The following is a 19525-nucleotide window of genomic DNA, read 5'->3' as shown; positions in this document are numbered from 1 at the left end:
GCTTTGTGGTCTTTCTCACACTTAATCCATTAACGAGAGAGTGTGGTGCATCCTTTCTATCTCCATTTTATGGAGGAGGAAACTGAAGCTTGAGTGAATAATCCCACAATCCCAGCACCAGTCGGAGGCAGTGGGATAAAAATGTGAACCCAGACAGTCTGACTCCAGAGTCTGGAATATTGACCTATGCACTCCAGTTTATCTTTCACACAGAGATACTCTTAGCGTTCAGCTGTGGAGTAAAGGAGGAGATAGATTGGGAGACTTGCAGATTCTTTTGGTTTTCAATAATTTTATATATTTAGTTTATTATTTATTTTTGGCTGTGCTGGGCCTTCGTTGCTTGGTGGGCTTTCTCTAGTTGCAGAGAGTGGGAGCTTCTCTCTAGTTGCAGGGCATGGGCTTCTCATTGCAGTGACTTCTCTTGTTGCAGAGCACAGGCTCTAGGGCGCTCAGGCTTTGATGGCTGCAGCACGTGGGCTCAGTAGTTGAGACTCCTGGGCTCTAGAGCACGGGCTCAGTAGTTGTGACTCCCGGGCTCTAGAGCACAGACTCTCGGGCACTCAGGCTTTGATGGCTGCAGCATGTGGGCTCAGTAGTTGTGACTCCCGGGCTCTAGAGCACAGGCTCAGTAGTTGAGACTCCCGGGCTCTGGAGCACAGGCTCAGTAGTTGTGACTCCCGGGCTCTAGAGCACAGGCTCTCAGGCACTCAGGCTTTGATGGCGGCAGCACGCAGGCTCAGTAGTTGAGACTCCCGGGCTCTGGAGCACGGGCTCAGTAGTTGTGGCACATGGACTTTGTTGCTCCGCAGCATGTGGGATCTTCCTGGACTGGTCATTGAACCCATGTCTCCTGCATTGGAAGGCAGATTCTTTACCACTGAGCCACTAGGGAAGCCTGACTTGCAGATTCTTGATCATATTTCATAATCTAGTCTGTTAGGCAGGGCTGGAGAGGATTCCTGCTGTGGGTTCCAAGTCAGTTATGCATGCAAGCAACGCCAAGATTAACAGAGCAAGTGAGGTGGAGAGAGGGGATGAAGACATGCCAGCAGACCCGGGGTGTTTTAGTCTCTTCAGCTGTTTGAGAACTTAGGCAAACCATCTGCTAGGAAATTTAGACCCCAAGACCAAGATGCCAGTGAGGGTTGGAAATGTAGCCCGGTAGAAGCAGGGCAAAATTCTCACTGTGATTCAAGTCTGGGGCTGAAGCAAGCCGGCAGGATGCAGGCTGTACTTCTGAATGTGAATCACGAATAGATAACATCTAGGGTCACCATGAACTTTTGATCATCACATTGGTACACTTGATTTACTTGATAAAACTTGGATTGGGGCTTGTTGATTAAGGACAATATGCTGTGAGTTTCCACCTCAATCAGTCTGTTGAGGGGTCATCCATCTCTGCTATTCCTTCACTAGGACAGAGCTTGACTATGGGTATTACACAGAGAGCAATTCTGGGCCTCAGTATCATACTGGGAAAGCTAACTGGACATTTTAGTTGAGGTGTGGTGGTACACCTGCAATGTGAATATCAAAAACACAAACAGTAGTATGCCCATCCATCCACCCATCCATTCATCCATCCACCTATTCCTCCATCCACCTTTCCACGTACTTCAGTTCAGTTCAGTTCAGTCACTCAGTTGTGTCCGACTCTTTGCGACCTCATAAATCGCAGCACACCAGGCCTCCCTGTCCATCACCAACTCCGGAGTTCACTCAGACTCACGTCCATCGAGTCGGTGATGCCATCCAGCCATCTCATCCTATGTGTCCCCTTCTCCTCCTGCCCCCAATCCCTCCCAGCATCAAAGTCTTTTCCAATGAGTCAACTCTTCGCATGAGGTGGCCAAAGTACTGGAGTTTCAGATTTAGCATCATTCCTTCCAAAGAAATCCCAGGGCTGATCTCCTTCAAAATGGACTGGTTGGACCTCCTTGCAGTCCAAGGGACTCTCAAGAGTCTTCTCCAATACCACAGTTCAAAAGCATCAATTCTTCGGTGCTCAGCCTTTTTCACAGTCCAACTCTCACATCCATACATGACCACTGGAAAAACCATAGCCTTGACTAGATGGACCTTTGTTGGCAAAGTAATGTCTCTGCTTTTCAACATGCTATCTAGGTTGGTCATAACTTTCCTTCCAAGGAGTAAGCATCTTTTAATTTCATGGCTGCAGTCACCATCTGCAGTGATTTTGGAGCCCAGAAACATAAAGTCTGACACTGTTTCCACTGTTTCCCCATCTATTTCCCATGAAGTGATGGGAACGGATGCCATGATCTTTATTTTCTGAATGTTGAGCTTTAAGCCAACTTTTTCACTCTCCACTTTCACTTTCACCAAGAGGCTTTTGAGTTCCTCTTCACTTTCTGCCATAAGGGTGGTGTCATCTGCATATCTGAGGTTATTGATATTTCTCCCGGCAATCTTGATTCCAGCTTGTGTTTCTTCCAGTCCAGCGTTTCTCATGATGTATGCTGCATATAAGTTAAATAAGCAGGGTGACAATATACAGCCCCAACGTACTCCTTTTCCTATTTGGAACCAGTCTGTTGTTCCATGTCCAGTTCTAACTGTTGCTTCCTGACGTGCATACAGATTTCTCAAGAGGCAGATCAGGTGGTCTAGTATTCCCATCTCTTTCAGAATTTCCCACAGTTGATTGTGATCCACACAGTCAAAGGCTTTGGCATAGTCAATAAAGCAGAAATAGATGTTTTTCTGGAACTCTCTTGCTTTTTCCATGATCCAGCAGATATTGGCAATATCCATCAATCCAACAAATATTTATTGAGTGTTTCTGTATACTGAGCACTGCGGGTATGAAGTAAGCATCAAAGACATGGTTCTCTGACTGCAGAAAGTTTATGGTCTTAGGATTAAGGTGGTTGGGAACTGTGGTTGGGAACTGTGTCTTCTTTATTGACTATGCCAAAGCCTTTGACTGTGTGGACCACAACAAACTCTGGAAAATTCTTAAACAGATGGGAATACCAGACCACCTGATCTGCCTCTTGAGAAATCTGTGTGAAGGTCAAGAAGCAACAGTTAGAACTGGACATGGAACAATAGACTGGTTCCAAACAGGGAAAGGAGTACGTCAGGCTGTATATTGTCACCCTGCTTATTTAACTTATATACAGAGTACATTATGAGAAACACTGGGCTGGATGAAGCACAAGATGGAATCAAGATAGCTGGGAGAAACATCAATAACTTCAGATATGCAGGTGACACCACCCTTATGGCAGAAAGCCAAGGAGAACTAAAGAGCCTCTTGATGAAAGTGAAAGAGGAGAGTGAAAAAGTTGGCTTAAAGCTCATCATTCAGAAAACTAAGATCATGGCATCTGGTCCCATCACTTTATGGCAAATAGATGGGGAAACAGTGATAGACTTTATGTTTTTTGGGCTCCAAAATCACTGCAGATGGTGACTGCAGCCATGAAATTAAAATACACTTACTCCTTGGAAGAAAAGTTATGACCAACCTAGACAGCATATGAAAAAGCAGAGACATTACTTTGCCAACAAAGGTCCATCTAGTCAAGGCTATTGTTTTTCCAGTAGTCATGTATGGATGTGAGAGTTGGACTGTGAAGAAAGCTGAGTGCTGAAGAATTGATGCTTTTGAACTGTAGTGTTGGAGAAGACTCTTGAGAGTCCCTTGGACTGCAAAGAGATTCAACCAGTCCACCCTAAAGGAAATCAGTCCTGAATATTCTTTGGAAGGACTGATGTTGAAGCTGAAACTCCAATACTTTGGCTACCTGATGTGAAGAACTGACTCATCTGAAAAGACCCTGATGCTGGGAAAGATTGAAGACAGGAGGAGAAGGGGCCAACAGAGGATGAGATGGTTGGATAGCATCACTGACTCAATGGACAAGAGTTTGAGTAAGCTCAAGGAGTTAGTGATGGACAGGGAAGCCTGGTGTGCTGCAGTCCATGGGGTCGCAAAGAGTCAGACACAACTAAGCAACTGAACTGAACTGTGTCTTTTATCTTTGTTTTAGGCTTGACACCCTCCTTGTTATGTAATAAGCACACAAGAAATGTATGATGGATGGATGAATGAAGAAACCACTAGACAGTGTTAAAAGAATGCAAGGTCAGGAGAAGAGGAAGCTCAGCCCAGTTAGGGAGACGGGGCATGAGGTTAGGACACCATTTTAGAGCTTCCTAGCTGGTAGAGCTAGGAAGGCAGAGAAGAATTCAGAGGGTGAGCCAGAAATATCTTCCTCCAACTGGTTGTGATTTTCAGTAACCACTGCCTAGATTCCTGAAGGTTCTGGACCAGACATTGTAAACCTGGGATCTGAAAATAGGATTCAAGGAGTCTGTTAACTTTGATGTAAAAAAAAAAAAAAATGACATCTTCGTTTACATTCACTCTAACTGCAAGCTAGCATTTCCTTTAATTATGAACATATTCAGCAAACTACAGTGGTTTTTTTAAGCAGAATCTGTGACTGTCATCAATCGAATCATGGATCTTTTCATATCACATTACAGTTGTTTCCGTTATCCCCAAATATTATTTATGCCCATCACTCACTGCTTGGAAATTATGGTAGTTATTAGGTCTGCTTCTGGATCTTATTATTTGATGCATTAATAAAGAAAATGATCTCTTGCCAAATTATGAATTTATTTTTAAAATATTTTGATAACTCAATTGCAATAGTATTGATACCCTTTGTAGTCCTTTGTATTCTATCTTTATGAACTTATAAACATCCTGAGAAGAGATTCATGGTCTTCATTAGGCCAGAAGGGTTCAAGGCATAAACACAAAGTGAAGAACATATGGTTTAGGATACAAACCCCTTTTTCTGCATTTGGAGAGCATAAGACTCAGGTTTATTGGGACTGCAGGAGGAAGGAGGTCAGGGAGACAATGTTTACAGCTAAGGTGTTTTGGTTGACTGGCTGGTATTTTTTTTTTTTAATTGTAGGATAGCATGTTTATTTTAGACAATTTAGAATATACAGAGATGTACCAAGAAGAAAATAACAAATGCTGAGGCCTGGTAAGGGCATAGGGAGGGTACCTGGTGGCTCAGATGATCAGAAATCCACCTGTAGTGGAGGAGACCCAGGTTCGATCCCTGGGTCAGGAAGATCCCCTGGACAAGGGAATGGCTACCCACTCCAGTATTCTTGCTTAGGAAATCCCATCACCTGCCCACATTAGTAACTGATGGAGTATGGATCTGAGCTAGAGAGAGGCCACCACATGGGCCAAAATCTTCTCTTCACCTACCTGCTCCTTCACTCAACTGATCGATTGGTATTAAATGGTATTCCCAAGTGCCGCCTTGAGAGAAGGTAATTTCATGCAATCTCTTGATTTCCTGTTGAGTTTTATAACCAGATTTCCTTAGAACCAGAAAAAGCTTCCCGAGCTTCCTTCACTGTCCCCTAGTGGGCCTCCCTGGCAAAGCCCATTGATTAGAAAGGACATCTCAGCCCGTCACGTCACACCTCGAACCCAGAGGCAGGTGCTACCCACCAGATGCTTGTACCAGACTTTCAAATTTGTTACCGTTTCAACATGAGTGATGACTGCCGCGTGTTGTGCAGTGTGTTCATGGTGTGTGTGGTTTATTAAACCACACGGGTGCCATTCTGTTTGGGTGTTTTCATCATTTCTTGGAGAGAGACGCAATTTATGGTTGCAGTTTTCTCTGTTTAGATAGTTTTGACATTTTTTTTTCCTTCTGCACGGTTCATTATTTTTTTGGTAGTTGCCATAGAAGTAAAATGCTTAAAGTAACTAGTTTAGAGCTAAACTGATAAAGCTAACAGATCCATAAACGGGGCCGTGAACGATCCTTCGAGATGCCTGCTGTGCCTGAGAGATGGTCCTGAAGGGACAGAACAGTATATGGGGATGAGGGTCCCAACACAGAGAAGTAAGGAACTGGCTTCGGTTGCTGCCGCAGCTGCTGTGTGTGCAGATTGAAACTGAATCTGTGTGTGCGGATTGTCTGCATCTAGGAGGGAGTCCTGTCCCTCCAGGAATGGCTTGAAACAGGGTTGAGGAGTTGCGCGCCATGTTGGATTAGCCTTAAGTGGTGCCTTGGCCTGGCCAGTGGCTCTGATTCAATGATGGGGGCATATATAGTCAGTCACCTGCCCACTTCACCGCTGCCACTTTTCCTGTGAGATTTCATTTTGGAAAACAGAAAAGCCTCCTGTCTTCCCTCCCCATATTGTTTCATGACTCGAAGTTGAGTCTATTTTTCCAACTTATTTATTATTAAACATGCACAGCATTTAAGAGAATAATATAATACACGAGGCATGCAGTGTAGGCTCAGATCCACCGGTCAGGCCCTGGTCAGTGTGCTTGGTCACGTCCGACTCTTTTTGACCCCATGGACTGCAGCCCACTGGGTTCCTCTGTCCGTGGGATTCTCCAGGCAAGAATACTGGAGTGGATTGTCATTTCCTCTTCCAGGGGATCTTCCCAACCCAGGGATTAAACCCGCATCTCCTACATTGTAGGCAGATCCTTTACCAATGAGCCACTGGGGAAGCCCGCTACCCAAGCCCAATGAACATTTTTCCACTTTTGCTTTGTCTAAACATATATGTGTATTGGTATGTGTGTGCATGTGTGTGTTTTTATTTGTGGGCATATTCATGTGTGTGTGTGTGTATGCACACTGCTGTAAGCTTCAGGTTATCAACCCTAAAGTCTTCAGCCTGTGCCTCCTGAGAATAAAAAACATTCTTCATAACAAGGATTTTCATACACTCAAGAAAAAGTTAATGAAGATTCCCTCATGATATCTAAAAAACAATAAATATTCAGATTTTCCCAGTTGCTCCCCTAAATATTCACATAAATCCTCCTTTAAAAGCCAGGATCCCATCAAGGTTCACACATTCCATTGTGACCATTGTATCTTTGAGTTTCTTTCTTTTTTTTCTGTTTGTTTTTTTTTAATATAAGTTTATTTAATTGGAGGCAAATTACTTTACAATATTGTATTGGTTTTGCCATACATCAACATGAATCTGCCACGGGTGTACACATGTTCCCCATCCTGAACCCCCTCCCACCTCCCTCCCCATCCCATCCCTCTGGGTCATCCCAGTGCACCCACTGGGATGACCCAGAACCCTGTATCATGCATCAAACCTGGACTGGCGATTCATTTCACATATGATATTATACATGTTTCAATGCCATTCTCCCAAATCATCCCACCCTCACCCTCTCCCACAGAGTCCAAAAGACTTTTCATACATCTGTGTCTCTTTTGGTGTCTCGCATATAGGGTTAACGTTACCATCTTTCTAAATTCCATATATATGTGTTAGTATACTGTATTGGTGTTGGGAAAACTGGTCAACCACTTGTAAAAGAATGAAACTAGAACACTTTCTAACACCATACACAAAAATAAACTCAAAATGGATTAAAGATCTAAACGTAAGACCAGAAGCTATAAAACTCCTAGAGGAGAACACAGGCAAAACACTCTCTGACATAAATCACAGCCAGATCCTCTATGACCCAACTCTCAGAATACTGGAAATAAAAGCAAAAATAAACAAAAGGGACCTAATTAAAATTAAAAGCTTCTGCACAACAAAGGAAACTATAAGCAAGGTGAAAAGACAGCCTTCAGAATGGGAGAAAATAATAGCAAATGAAGCAACTGACAAAGGATTAATCTCAAAAATATACAAGCAACTCCTGCAGCTCAATTCCAGAAAAATAAATGACCCAATCAAAAAATGGGGCAAAGAACTAAACAGACAGTTCTCCAAAAAAGACATACAGATGGCTAACAAACACATGAAAAGATGCTCAATATCACTCATTATCAGAGAAATGCAAATCAAAACCACAGTGAGGTACCATTTCACACCAGTCAGAATGGCTCCGATCCAAAAGTCTACAAGCAATAAATGCTGGAGAGTGTGTGGAGAAAAGGGAACCCTCTTACACTGTTGGTGGGAATGCAAACTAGTACAGCCACTATGGAGAACAGTGTGGAGATTCCTTAAAAAACTGGAAATAGAACTGCCATACAATCCAGCAATCCCACTGCTGGGCATACACACCAAGGAAACCAGAAGGGAAAGAGACACGTGTACCCCAATGTTCATCGCAGCACTGTTTGTAATAGCCAGGACATGGAAGCAACCTAGATGTCCATCAGCAGATGAATGGATAAGAAAGCCGTGGTACATATACACAATGGAGTATTACTCAGCCATTAAAAAGAATACATTTGAATCAGTTCTAATGAGGTGGATGAAACTGGAGCCTACTCTACAGAGTGAAGTAAGCTGGAAAGAAAAACACCATTACAGTATACTTTGAGTTTCTTTAAATCTAGAGCAAAGATTCCCTATCTTTTTGGTTTCAAGATCCCTTTACACTCTTAAATATATTGAAGAGCTTTTTGTTTAGGTGAGTGCTGTCTGTTGATACTTACCATGTTAGAATTCAAAACTGAGGACTGTTAAAATGCCGGAATATGTGACCACAGATTCCATTATCTGTTACAGCAGTGGTATCATCACATGCTCTGTGATCTCTTGGAAACTCCACTGTGCACTCATGAGTGAGGACAGTGAGTCAGGCAGGTAACATCACAGTCTTCCTGAGAAAGGGTTTTGACCTGGAAGATCCCCAGTGGGAGACTTGGGGGCCTGAGCACCCTTTGAGAACCAATGCCCTGAAGTCATCCCCTACAGCTTCTATATTCTGATAGTTTTGTTCTTTCTGTAAAAATTTGTTAAGGAAGTTTAAACACACAAAAAGTAGAAAATTGCATGGGATTCTTTTGCCTCTTTGTGATACTCGAGTCCCTAGTGACACAGGAAGTGGTGGGTGGAGTGGTAACTTATTGGAGCTGGACAGTTAAGTTCAACATCCGGCTCCACCACCTCTGAGCCTCAGTTTTCTCATCTGTAAAATGAGCATAGTTGCACCTTTCTCACCCCTGTGTTGCAAGGATTAAATAATAAGTGTGTGTCACATGGCAAAGGCAGTGCCTGACATAGAATAAATGCTGGATAAATGTTACTTATCCATCGCAGTGGCTTTCAGTGGGGAGTGGTTTGCACCCCTCCCCCACCCCGGGAATATATTGAGCAATGTCTGGAGATACTTTTGTTAGTTGTAAGTGGAGGGAGGCGATGTACTATTGGGATAAAGTGAGTAGAGGCCAGATGTCCTAGTCTGTTCAGGCTGCTGTGCCGGGACATCATACCATAGTTCTGGAGGCCGCAAGTCCAAGACCAAGGTCCTGACAGATTCGGTGTCTAGCGAGGGCCTGCTTCCTGGTTCATAGATGACCATCTTCCCGCTGTGTGCTCACATGGTGGAAGGGCTGAGGGAGCTCTCTGGCGTCTCTTTTATAAGGACACTCATCTCATTCACGCGGGCTCCACCTTTATGACTTAATCCGATCTCTCAGTCCCACTTCCTGATACTATCACACTGGGGGTTTGCTTTCATCTTGTGTATTTTGGTGGGGGATGCAAGCATTCCATAACATCAGGGATATTGTTAAACATCCGATAATACACAGGACAGTTATGCTATGCAGCCCCAAATGCTAGTAGCCATTCCATTCTCTGGGGAATCTTTCCAGCCCAGGGATTGAACCCAGGTCTTCTGCATTGCAGGCAGATTCTTTACCGTCTGAGCCACCAGGGCTTCCCAGGTGGCACTAGTGGTAAAGAATCTGCCTGCCAATGCAGGAGACATAAGAGATGTGGGTTTGATCCCAGATCACTTGAAGGAGGGCATGGCAACCCACTCCAGCATTCTTGCCTGGAGAATCCCATGGACAGAGGAGCCTGGCAGGCAACAGTCCATGGGGTCACAAAGAATCAGACAACTGAAGAGACTTAGCACGCAAATGCTAGTAATGCAGAGGCTGAGAAATTGCTCTCTATAGCCAGCTATAATGGGCATAGTCAAGTCGATCATCAGTTGAGAGCTTGGGAGATGCAATCTGAGTTTTGATGTTAGCCTCCTCCAAAACTAGTTATGTACTGATTGTAGTCAGCAATGACAAAGCCCCTACGTAGTGCGAGGCACTGTGCCCAGTGCTGTGGAGGATGCAGCTGCGGGTAGAACGCTCTGTGGCCAGCCAGCGTGAACGTGGTTGGAAAGCTGGAGGCACCAGGTCACACTCTGGGTCACCACTTGGGTCTGCACTTACCCTAACATTCGTGCTTTCCATATCATAGATGATTAAGAGGCACCTGTGGGTCTTAGCAGTCTTCAAGTCAGTAGTTGAAATTTGTCAAGGAGCCTGCCTTGGATTCTTCTACTGTTTCATTCCCAGTGAAGCAGGTGTTCATCAACGGGGTGGCAGCCTTCTCTTTAGGGACCAGCCAGTGCTCAAGATGTCCCAGAGGCTGTGGAATTCCTTGGCATGTGGGCATCAGAAAGGTTCCCTGGCGCTCCTTTCACTGAGGAGACAGGTGTTTATGGCACCCTGTCTTCTCCCACAGATCCTGCCCTTCTTGTGTTCACCTTCTCACCTTGGCTGTTTGCCTGCTTTGTGCTTGGTTTATTTACTGGCTGACTTGTCAATTGTAACACTTGAGAGAGACTGCATGTCTTGGCTCAGGGGTTCTCAAGCCAAGCTGTCCACCAGCATCAGTCACGACCTAGTTAAAGAACACAGAGTATGGTGCTTCCTCCTAGACATTCTGCAATAGGACTCTGTACTCTTAATGTTAACAAACTCCTCTAAGGATTCCTGTAGTTGAGGTCTAGAATACATGACTTTGTCCCAGAAAATGTGCATTTCATGTCAGAAAATGAGAATTCTGCCCTTGGGAAATGCTGCTCTTGGGTGCTTGGGGTCCAAGTTCCTTTTCCTTTTTTTCCCTAATTCCTGGGACCCATAGAAGGATAATAGCTTCACAAGCGGTGCTAGTGGCAAAGAGCCCGCCTGAGAAGTCAGGAGACATAAGAGACGCAGGTTCGATCCCTGGGTCAGGAAGACCCCCTGGAGAAGGACATGACAACCCACTCCAGTATTCTTGCCTGGAGAACTCCATGGACAGAGGAGCCTGGCGGGCTAGGGTCCATAGGGCCGCACAGTCAGGCACAACTGAAGGGACTGGGTGGATATAGAAGGATAATGCTGCTTTCAGGTGAAAATCCTCCTCTGGTGTCTCACTGTCTTCAGCGTGAAATAACCCCGGGCCTTTTCTGATATACAAGCCCTGTGCACTCTGCTCCTTGTCCACCCCTCTCATCACCCCCGGCGGCTCTCTCCTTGTTCACGCTGCACCAGCTGCAGTGGTCTTCTTCCAGTTCCCCCGGACAAGCTGTTTTCTGTCTGAGAATCTGTGCACCTGTGAGTGGTTCCTCTTGCTTTCCAGGCAGCCGGCTGATTCTGCTTTAGTCTCAACTTTAAGGCCATCCCATCAGACAGGTTGTTTCTGAGCTCTTCACTGCTAAAAAAAAAAACCCATACTTTGTTACCTTATATACCATCTTCTTCCTTCTATTTCTAGCAGCAGTCACAGTGACATAATATATGGGACTGTGTGTTTCTGCTGTGTCCCCAACCAGCAAGTGCTGCAGCGGGAGGGAGCTTTGGGACCACACCGTGAGCCCAGCACTAGGTTCAGTGTTTAGCATATAGTTGGCACTCATTCAGCACTTAGTGGATGAATGAATGAATGAGGGAGTGGGTGAGTGGCTAGTGTTTCTCTAGCTGTTTTCCTGTGTTTGTTTCCTGGCACCACTAATCTTAGAGAAGATCCCAGAAAATTCAGGCTAGGTAGAAGGAGAGGTTCCGCTGCACCCACCTCGAGCCTTCTCACGGGGTCCTGGGCCTGTGTTCCAAGGCCTCCCAGGCCTCCTGTCCACATGCCTGTAGAGGCCAGACAGGGCCATGCCATGCCCTCAGAGCCCACAGAAATGGGGGCAGGTGCCAGCAGGCCCCACGTCTCGGAGGCGTCCACTGAAAGCAGTTGTTGGCATGAGTGTTGGGAGAGAAGCAGAGCTGAGGAAATGTCATAGGGTGAATGGGATAATCAGGCCCCAGCCGTCAAAACTGCCACCCACTCAAGCCTGCCAGACTCCACAGGAGAAATCCTCCAGACGTGTCAGCTTCTTCACGTGTCTAATGACTGAGAAAAGTGCGCACCCAAGCGCGACTCACGAGGCTGGTGCTGATCGACCGGGGCCTTCTCAAGTCCCAGCCGGGCAAATCCAATGTGGGTATGAAGGCGGTGCAGAGGGGGTGGCAGCTGGGGAGGAAGGGGAGGGGGTTCCATCAGTGTGGAGTCAGATGAAGTTCTCAACGTGTGAAACAGATGCCTGAATGAGACTCGTTATCCCATTTCCGCTTCTCTCATTTCTTCCATGTGGGTTCCCGCAAAACAAAGCAAAGGCCCCGCAGTCCCTTGGCACAACAAACAGAGCTAAGGGGAGACTTCAGTTGTTGTTCAGTCGCTCAGTCATGTCTGACTCTTTGCAGCCCCATGGAATGCAGCACGCCAGGCTTCTCTATCACTATCTCTGGGAGTTTGCTCAAATTCGTGTCCGTTGAGTCAGTGATGCCATCCAACCATCTCATCCTCCATTGCCCCTTCTCCTGTTACCCTCAATCTTTCTCAATCAGGGTCTTTTCCAATAAGTCTGCTCTTCGAATTAGGTGGCCATAGTATTGGATCTTCAGCATCAGTCCTTCCAGTGAATATTCAGGGTTAATTTCCTTTATGATTGACTGGTTTCATCTCCTTGCAGTCCAAAGAACTCTCAAGGATCTTCTCCAAAACCACAATTCAAAAGCATCAATTCTTTGGTTCTCAGCCTTCCTTATGGTCCAACTCTCATATCCATACATGACTACTAGAAAAACCATAGCTTTGACTATATGGAACTTTGTCAGCAAAGTGATGTCTCTGCCTTGGAATATGTGTCTAGCTTTGTCATAGCTTTTCTTCCAAGGAGCAAACGTCTTTTAAGGCGAGTCTTCAATAATATTGCATATTATTCCCGTGACAAGGTACATGACTCCATTTAATTAATATTCCATGGATGTCTCAGGTATTATGGAGAGTATGGGAGAGAGAAGAGTAAGTAAGACAGAGCAGATCCATTTCCTTGAAACCTGAATTCCAGGAGGGACAGACACGAGGAAATAAGGCACTTATAGACTGACAAATTTCACAAAAGAAGGAAGCAGGTGATGTGACAAGAAGTGGCCTAGGGGTGGGGTGGGGTTGTCCACTTTAGATGGATGAAGCTGGAAACCTGAAGGATGAGTTATGACCCATATTTTCCCTCTCCCTTGTACTTTTTTTCTGAATAGAGAAGAGATCTCTACTTCTGTTTAAAGAATCAAAGAGAAATCATGATTCGAAAATGTCGGGCTGAAAGGCAGAGATGTGATGTTTGTGAGCTATGCCAGGATTTTTCACTGAGCTCATTTCACCACAGCTCATTTTGTATGCGTTAAATACCTTTCAGCTTGTGGCTCTGAGTGTTTCATTCCATCTCCCAATCAAATATATGGACAAAGTGGTGAAAAGCTTACAGATGTGCGGCTCTGTGTGTCTGGCTTTTTCTTTGCAAGGCTGTTCAGGGTCCACCCCAGAATTAAGCTGAGGTCATTAAAGGTGCCTCCACCTACTTTTAGGAAAAATCATTACCTATTCTACTGATACTTACAAAGTAAAAGCATTTGACTATTGGTATATCCCACTGTTTTCATGGTGATCATTGCTTGTTTTGTTTTCTGGTTACGTTAACAGTTGCTTTTAACTTTAGTAATTATCTTCTTAGTATTTTCTTTGGGTTTATTTCATCCCCTCCCCACCCCTTGCTTTTTTTTTTTTTTTTTTTGAGTTGAAAGCCCGGTTTAGTTAACTACTCTCTTGTTGTCTAACAAATCCATTTAAGGTTATACATTTTCCTCTGGGAACAGCTTTGGCTGTACCCTATCACTTTTGCTCTGCAAAAACCTTACCACTCAGTTCTACATAGTTTGCGATTTCCATTTTGATTTTCTCTTTAAAAGTATGATTTTAAATTACCAAGTGTGCATACACACACACACACACTATAGATAGGTAGTCTGGGGGGCCAATTTGGGGTTATTTATTTCTAATTTCATAGGATTTATGGAGTTAAAGGTGCTTCATTAACTATCAACTTAAAATCTTGAGACATCTTTTTTTGCAGTCTCAGTTCAGTTCAGTTCAGCAGCTCAGTCGTGTCTGACTCTTTGCGACCCCATGAATTGCAGCACACCAGGCCTCCCTGTCCATCACCAACTCACATCCATCGAGTCAGTAATGCCATCCAGCCATCTCATCCCCTGTTGTCCCCTTCTCCTCCTGCCCCCAATCCCTCTCAGCATCAGAGTCTTTTCCAATGAGTCAACTCTTCGCATGAGGTGGCCAAAGGACTGGAGTTTCAGCTTTAGCATCATTCCTTACAAAGAAATCCCAGGGCTGATCTCCTTTAGGATGGACTGGTTGGACCTCCTTGCAGTCCAAGGGACTCTCAAGAGTCTTCTCCAACACCACAGTTCAAAAGCATCAATTCTTCGGTACTCAGCCTTCTTCACAGTCCAACTCTCACATCCATACATGACCTTTGGAAAAACCATAGCCTTGAGCAGTCTGGTATATAGTAAATCAGAAGATGGTGGGAGAGGATGAGATGGTTGGGTGGTATCACCAACTCAAGGGACGTGAATTTGAGCAAACTCTGGGAGATAGTGAAGGATAGGAAAGCTTGATGTGCTGCAGTCCATGGGGGTCTCAAAGAGCCGTACACAACTTAGCGACTCAACAAAAACAACAACAACAATGTAGTCAATAATAAAAATATCTACTTAAAGATCATATGTAGCCTGTCTGTATTATTTAGGTTGGTCAGATATTCTAGATTAGTTTCCTGCTTCATCTTTTAATTTATCCTTTTTGGTTGGTGTTTCTATGAGGATGCTCTTTTAGGATTAGTTTTTCTTCTTGCTTATTTCTACCACCAAGGAAGAAATTCCAAAGTAACAAGAATAAAAAGAAAGAACCCCTTCATCACCTCTCTGGATTAGTCGAGGGAATGGGTCTGACAGTGAGACTTTATAATGAACTGGTCGATGCAGTGAAACTGCCCGTGGCGGGGATGTTTCTGCAAAGGCAGAGGGTCTGCCTCTGGACAACTATCAGGGGGTGGCGGTGGTTGCTTGGGTTGGCTTCTTAATGAAGCATTTCTAGAAATGCTGCGCTTTGTCCTCTGGGAGGGGAAAAACATTCTAGCAACCACATCATCAACCAGCACACTTTTAGAAAAGGACTTTTGAAAAGGACTGGGGAAAAATATATATATAAAATTAAGGTCATCTCTGAGGTCTTTGGTTGAGCTGAATAAACCTTGAAGCAAAAATCGTATCTTTCTCAGAAGCTTATCGCAGAGCTTTAGAGGTCTGTGAGAAAGAACAGTACTTTGAACAGAAGGCTTGATTGGTAGCCTGAAACACTAGAGGTGGTTCTAAGAACTGCAGGGGCTGCTGGGAAGTACTTCTGGAGGGATCCTTGATACAGTCCTACACTCCCAGGCATCTCTGCAACCCCTTATCTTGCTGGGAAGCATAAATAGGCTGGATCCTTTCTTTCCTCTTCAGATTAAACTGTAGCCTCTGAATGCTTTGGGGGAAGTGACAGGGAGGTGGGTGTGCATAACTCTTCACTTAACCCAACCTGCAGCCTCTCTCTCCCCCTTCCCACTGTCCTAAAGATGTCAGTTTTTCCTTTGTGTGTGAGAAAGCTTTTGACAGCAGGCTCCACCCTGTTCTCCCAAGCGCTTCTGTTTCATATGCCTCTTAACACGGTGAGGTCATGCACTGTTACCTTGGAAATGCGTCTACCTGGTCTGAAGTCACTGGACTGGTAGAAGGTGGAGCACACTTCTGACTCCCCTGATATGTTATATTCCCTCTGGTTTGTTTTTTTTTTTCAAGTCTCATTCAGTTGCTCTGGAGCTGGTTGTCCCATGTTTTGAGTAGAGAAATCATTACCGTAATTAGATACTGTTGTTAGTATTCTTCAGAGAAACAGAACCAAAAGAATAGGTTATATAGGTGTGTAGACACACACACACACACACACACGCACACATATTCATTTATTACAAAGAGTTGGCTTATGCAGTGATGGAGACTCACAAGTCCCAAGAACTGCACTTGACAAGCTGGAGGCCCAGGAAGGTCAATGAGGTAGAGTTCTACTCCAAGGCTACATGCTTGAGAACCAGGACAACGGATGGTTTAAGTGCAGGCCGAGTCTATGTCCAAAGACAGAAGAAGACCAGTGTCCCTGCTGGAAGACTTTGAGGCAGAGAGACTAGAAATTCTCTCTCACTCAGCCTTTTTGTTCTATTAGGTCTTCAAGGACTTGGGTGGGGCTATAGGGGAGAGAAGCCTGCTTTACTCAGTCCACTGATTCAGATATTAATCTCATCCAGAAGCTCTTCCATAGACACACCCAGAATAGTATTTAATCGGATATCAGGACACTCTCTTGCCAGGTCATGTTGATGCATAAAATTAACCATCACACAGGCTTCCCAATAAAGAACCCACCTGCCAATGCAGGAGACGTGAGAGGCCGGTTCTGTCCCAGGGTCAGGAAGATCCCCTGGAGGAGGGCATGACAACCCACTCTAGTATACTTGCCTGGAGAATCTCATGGACAGAGGAGCCTGGCGGGCTACAGTCCATGGAGTCACAAAGAGTCAGACACAACTAAAGCAACTTAGCATGCAGGGCACTCTCTTGCCTGGTCATGTTGATGCATAAAATAACCATCACAGCTGTGGATGTAGTATTCAGGCTGCATTACAAAATTTAAGTTCAAATGACCCTTGCCCACTCAATCTGAGCACCCATGTAAACAGCTGGACAAGGCAACAAGGAAGTCTCAACTTAAAACTAAGTGCTACAAAATGAAATGTTACCATACAAACCTGAACACTCTAGAGGGTGGGGTTTTCCTGTTACCCTGATGGAATCTGGGTCCTCTAATGATGCCTTGAGGAACCTGTCTCATCCCACTCCTTTCCTCTGTTTTGCCTTCTCAGACAGGCTTTCTCCTCTCAGTGGGATAATGGGCGCCAGCAGCTCCAGATTTGAGTTTTACTACCTTTGCCCACCCACCTCCATGTGGGAGCTAAGTTCCTGCAAAAGCCCCAGGGTTTTTGTTCCTTGGGTTATCCCAAGTCAGATACCCATCCCTAAACCAGTCCTGTCAGAGTAAGAGTAAGCTGACTGCCTGAGGTCAAGCCACAGGATCATATAAACTGACTGCCTGAGGTCAAGGATCGTGAGGAAAGGGTGATTCTTGAGTAGAAATGTAGGGTATCAACACTAGAAGTTAAACATAGAATTACCATATGACCCAGAAATTCCATTCCTAGTTCATCAGTTCAATTCAGTTCAGTCGCTCAGTTGTGTCCAACTCTTTGTGACCCCATGAACCACAGCATGCCAGGCCTCCCTGTCCATCACCAACTCCTGGAGTTTACCCAAACTCATGTCCATTGAGTCTGTGATGCCATCTAACCATCTCATCCTCTGTCATACCCTTCTCCTCCTGCCTTCAATCTTTCCCAACATCAGGGTCTTTTCAAATAAGTCAGCTCTTCGCATCAGGTGGCCAAAATATTGGAGTTTCAGCTTCAACATCAGTCCTTCCAATGAACACCCAGGACTGATTTCCTTTAGGATGGAGTGGTTGGATCTCCTTGAAGTCCAAGGGACTCTCAAGAGTCTTCTCCAACACCACAGTTCAAAAGCAACAATTCTTCTGTGTTCAGCTTTCTTTGTAGTCCAACTCTCACATCCATACATGACCACTGGACAAACCATAGCCTTGACTAGATGGACCTTTGTTGACAAAGTAATGTCTCTGCTTTTTAATATGCTGTCTAGGTTGGTCATAACTTTCCTTCCAAGGAGTAAGCATCTTTTAATTTCATGGCTGCAGTCACCATCTGCAGTGATTTTGGAGCCCCAAAAAATAAAGTCTGACACTGTTTCCATTCCTAGTTCATAGACCCACACAAAGACTTGTACACAAATATCCATAGTGACACTATTCACAATAGCCAAAAGGCGGAAATAATAATGTCTATCAATGGATGAATGGAGGAATAAATTTGGTATTATCCATACAATGGAATATTATTCAGCCATATAAAGAAATGAAGTACTGATACATGCTGCAAGGTAGATGAACCTTGAAAGCATTCTACTTGAATGAGAGAAGCCAGACAAAAGGTCCAATATCGTATGTGTCTGCATCTGTTAAATAGAATAAAGTTCACAGAGACACAAAGCAGATTTATGATTGCTAGAGGCTGAGGAGGGGAGGCTGGGTTGGACTTAATGGGTGTGGGGTTTCATTTTGGCATGTTGAAATGTTCTGGAACTAGATAGGGGTGATGGCTGCACACCATTGTGAATGTACTAAATGTTGCTAATGGTAAGTTTTTTTTTTTTTAATTTTGCCACAATAAGAAAATAACTATTAATCCATCTTGAATTAGAAAAAGTAGAGGAAGCAAGACAGAAATGCAGAGTGAGTGAAATCCTGCTATCGCCTATATCCACAGGGAACTCATCAAGAGCAAAACCAACACCAATAAAACTGTGATCATGGAGTGAGATATGAAAGGTATGGAAACAACTGTGTATTCACTTCTGAAGCTGCGAGGTCTAATTTTCACTTGCAAGTTTCTGCTCTTTGATACTGTCCAAGGTCCTGGCCATCTGAGAAGAGGCAGCTGTCACTCTTTACAACGTGAGTCATAGACTCATGTATGTTCCCTTCTTTTTAATTTAAATACAATTTAACGTCCTGGGCACCTCATAGAAATGTCTTTCTTGTCGGTTCAGCCATATGAGTTTATTGAGCTCTTATTAGGTGCCTGGTACTTTTCTTAGATGGGCTTCCCTGGTGGCTTAGGTGGTGAAGAATCCACCTGCCAATCTAGCGGAGCTGAGTTCAATCCCTGGATTGGGAAGATCCCTTGGAGAAGGGAATGGCTACCCACTCCAGTATTCTTGCCGGGAGAATTCCATGGACAGAGGAGCCTGGCCATATAATACAGTCCATGGGGTCATAGAGTCAGACACAACTGAGTGACTAACACCACCGCTTTTCTGAGACTTATTTTCCACACTTAAGTGTATGTTCTGAAGGAGATCAGCAATGGGATTTTCTTTGGAAGGACTGATGCTGAAGCTGAAACTCTAGTACTTTGGCCACCTCATGCGAAGAGTTGACTCATTGGAAAAGACTCTGATGCTGGGAGGGACTGGGGGCAGGAGGAGAAGGGGACGACAGAGGATGAGATGGCTGGATGGCATCACTGACTCGATGGACGTGAGTCTGAGCGAACTCTGGGAGTTGGTGATGGACAGGGAGGCCTGGTGTGCTGCGATTCATGGGGTCCCAAAGAGTCAGACACGACTGAGTGACTGAACTGAACTGAATGGTA

General features: G+C 44.7%; 1 protein-coding gene across 10 annotated transcripts in view; it reads left to right on the top strand.

Annotated features, from left to right (window-relative positions):
- RBFOX1 (RNA binding fox-1 homolog 1) overlaps positions 1-19525 on the top strand; it is a 2434604-nt gene that overhangs the window by 381928 nt on the left and 2033151 nt on the right. The window lies entirely within an intron of this gene.

This window comes from Bos indicus x Bos taurus, chromosome 25, assembly GCF_003369695.1.
Source record: "Bos indicus x Bos taurus breed Angus x Brahman F1 hybrid chromosome 25, Bos_hybrid_MaternalHap_v2.0, whole genome shotgun sequence".
NCBI classification, from domain to species: domain Eukaryota; kingdom Metazoa; phylum Chordata; class Mammalia; order Artiodactyla; family Bovidae; genus Bos; species Bos indicus x Bos taurus.
The sequence above is the reverse complement of the archived record's forward strand: the minus strand, read 5'-3'. Positions and strand labels throughout refer to the sequence as shown.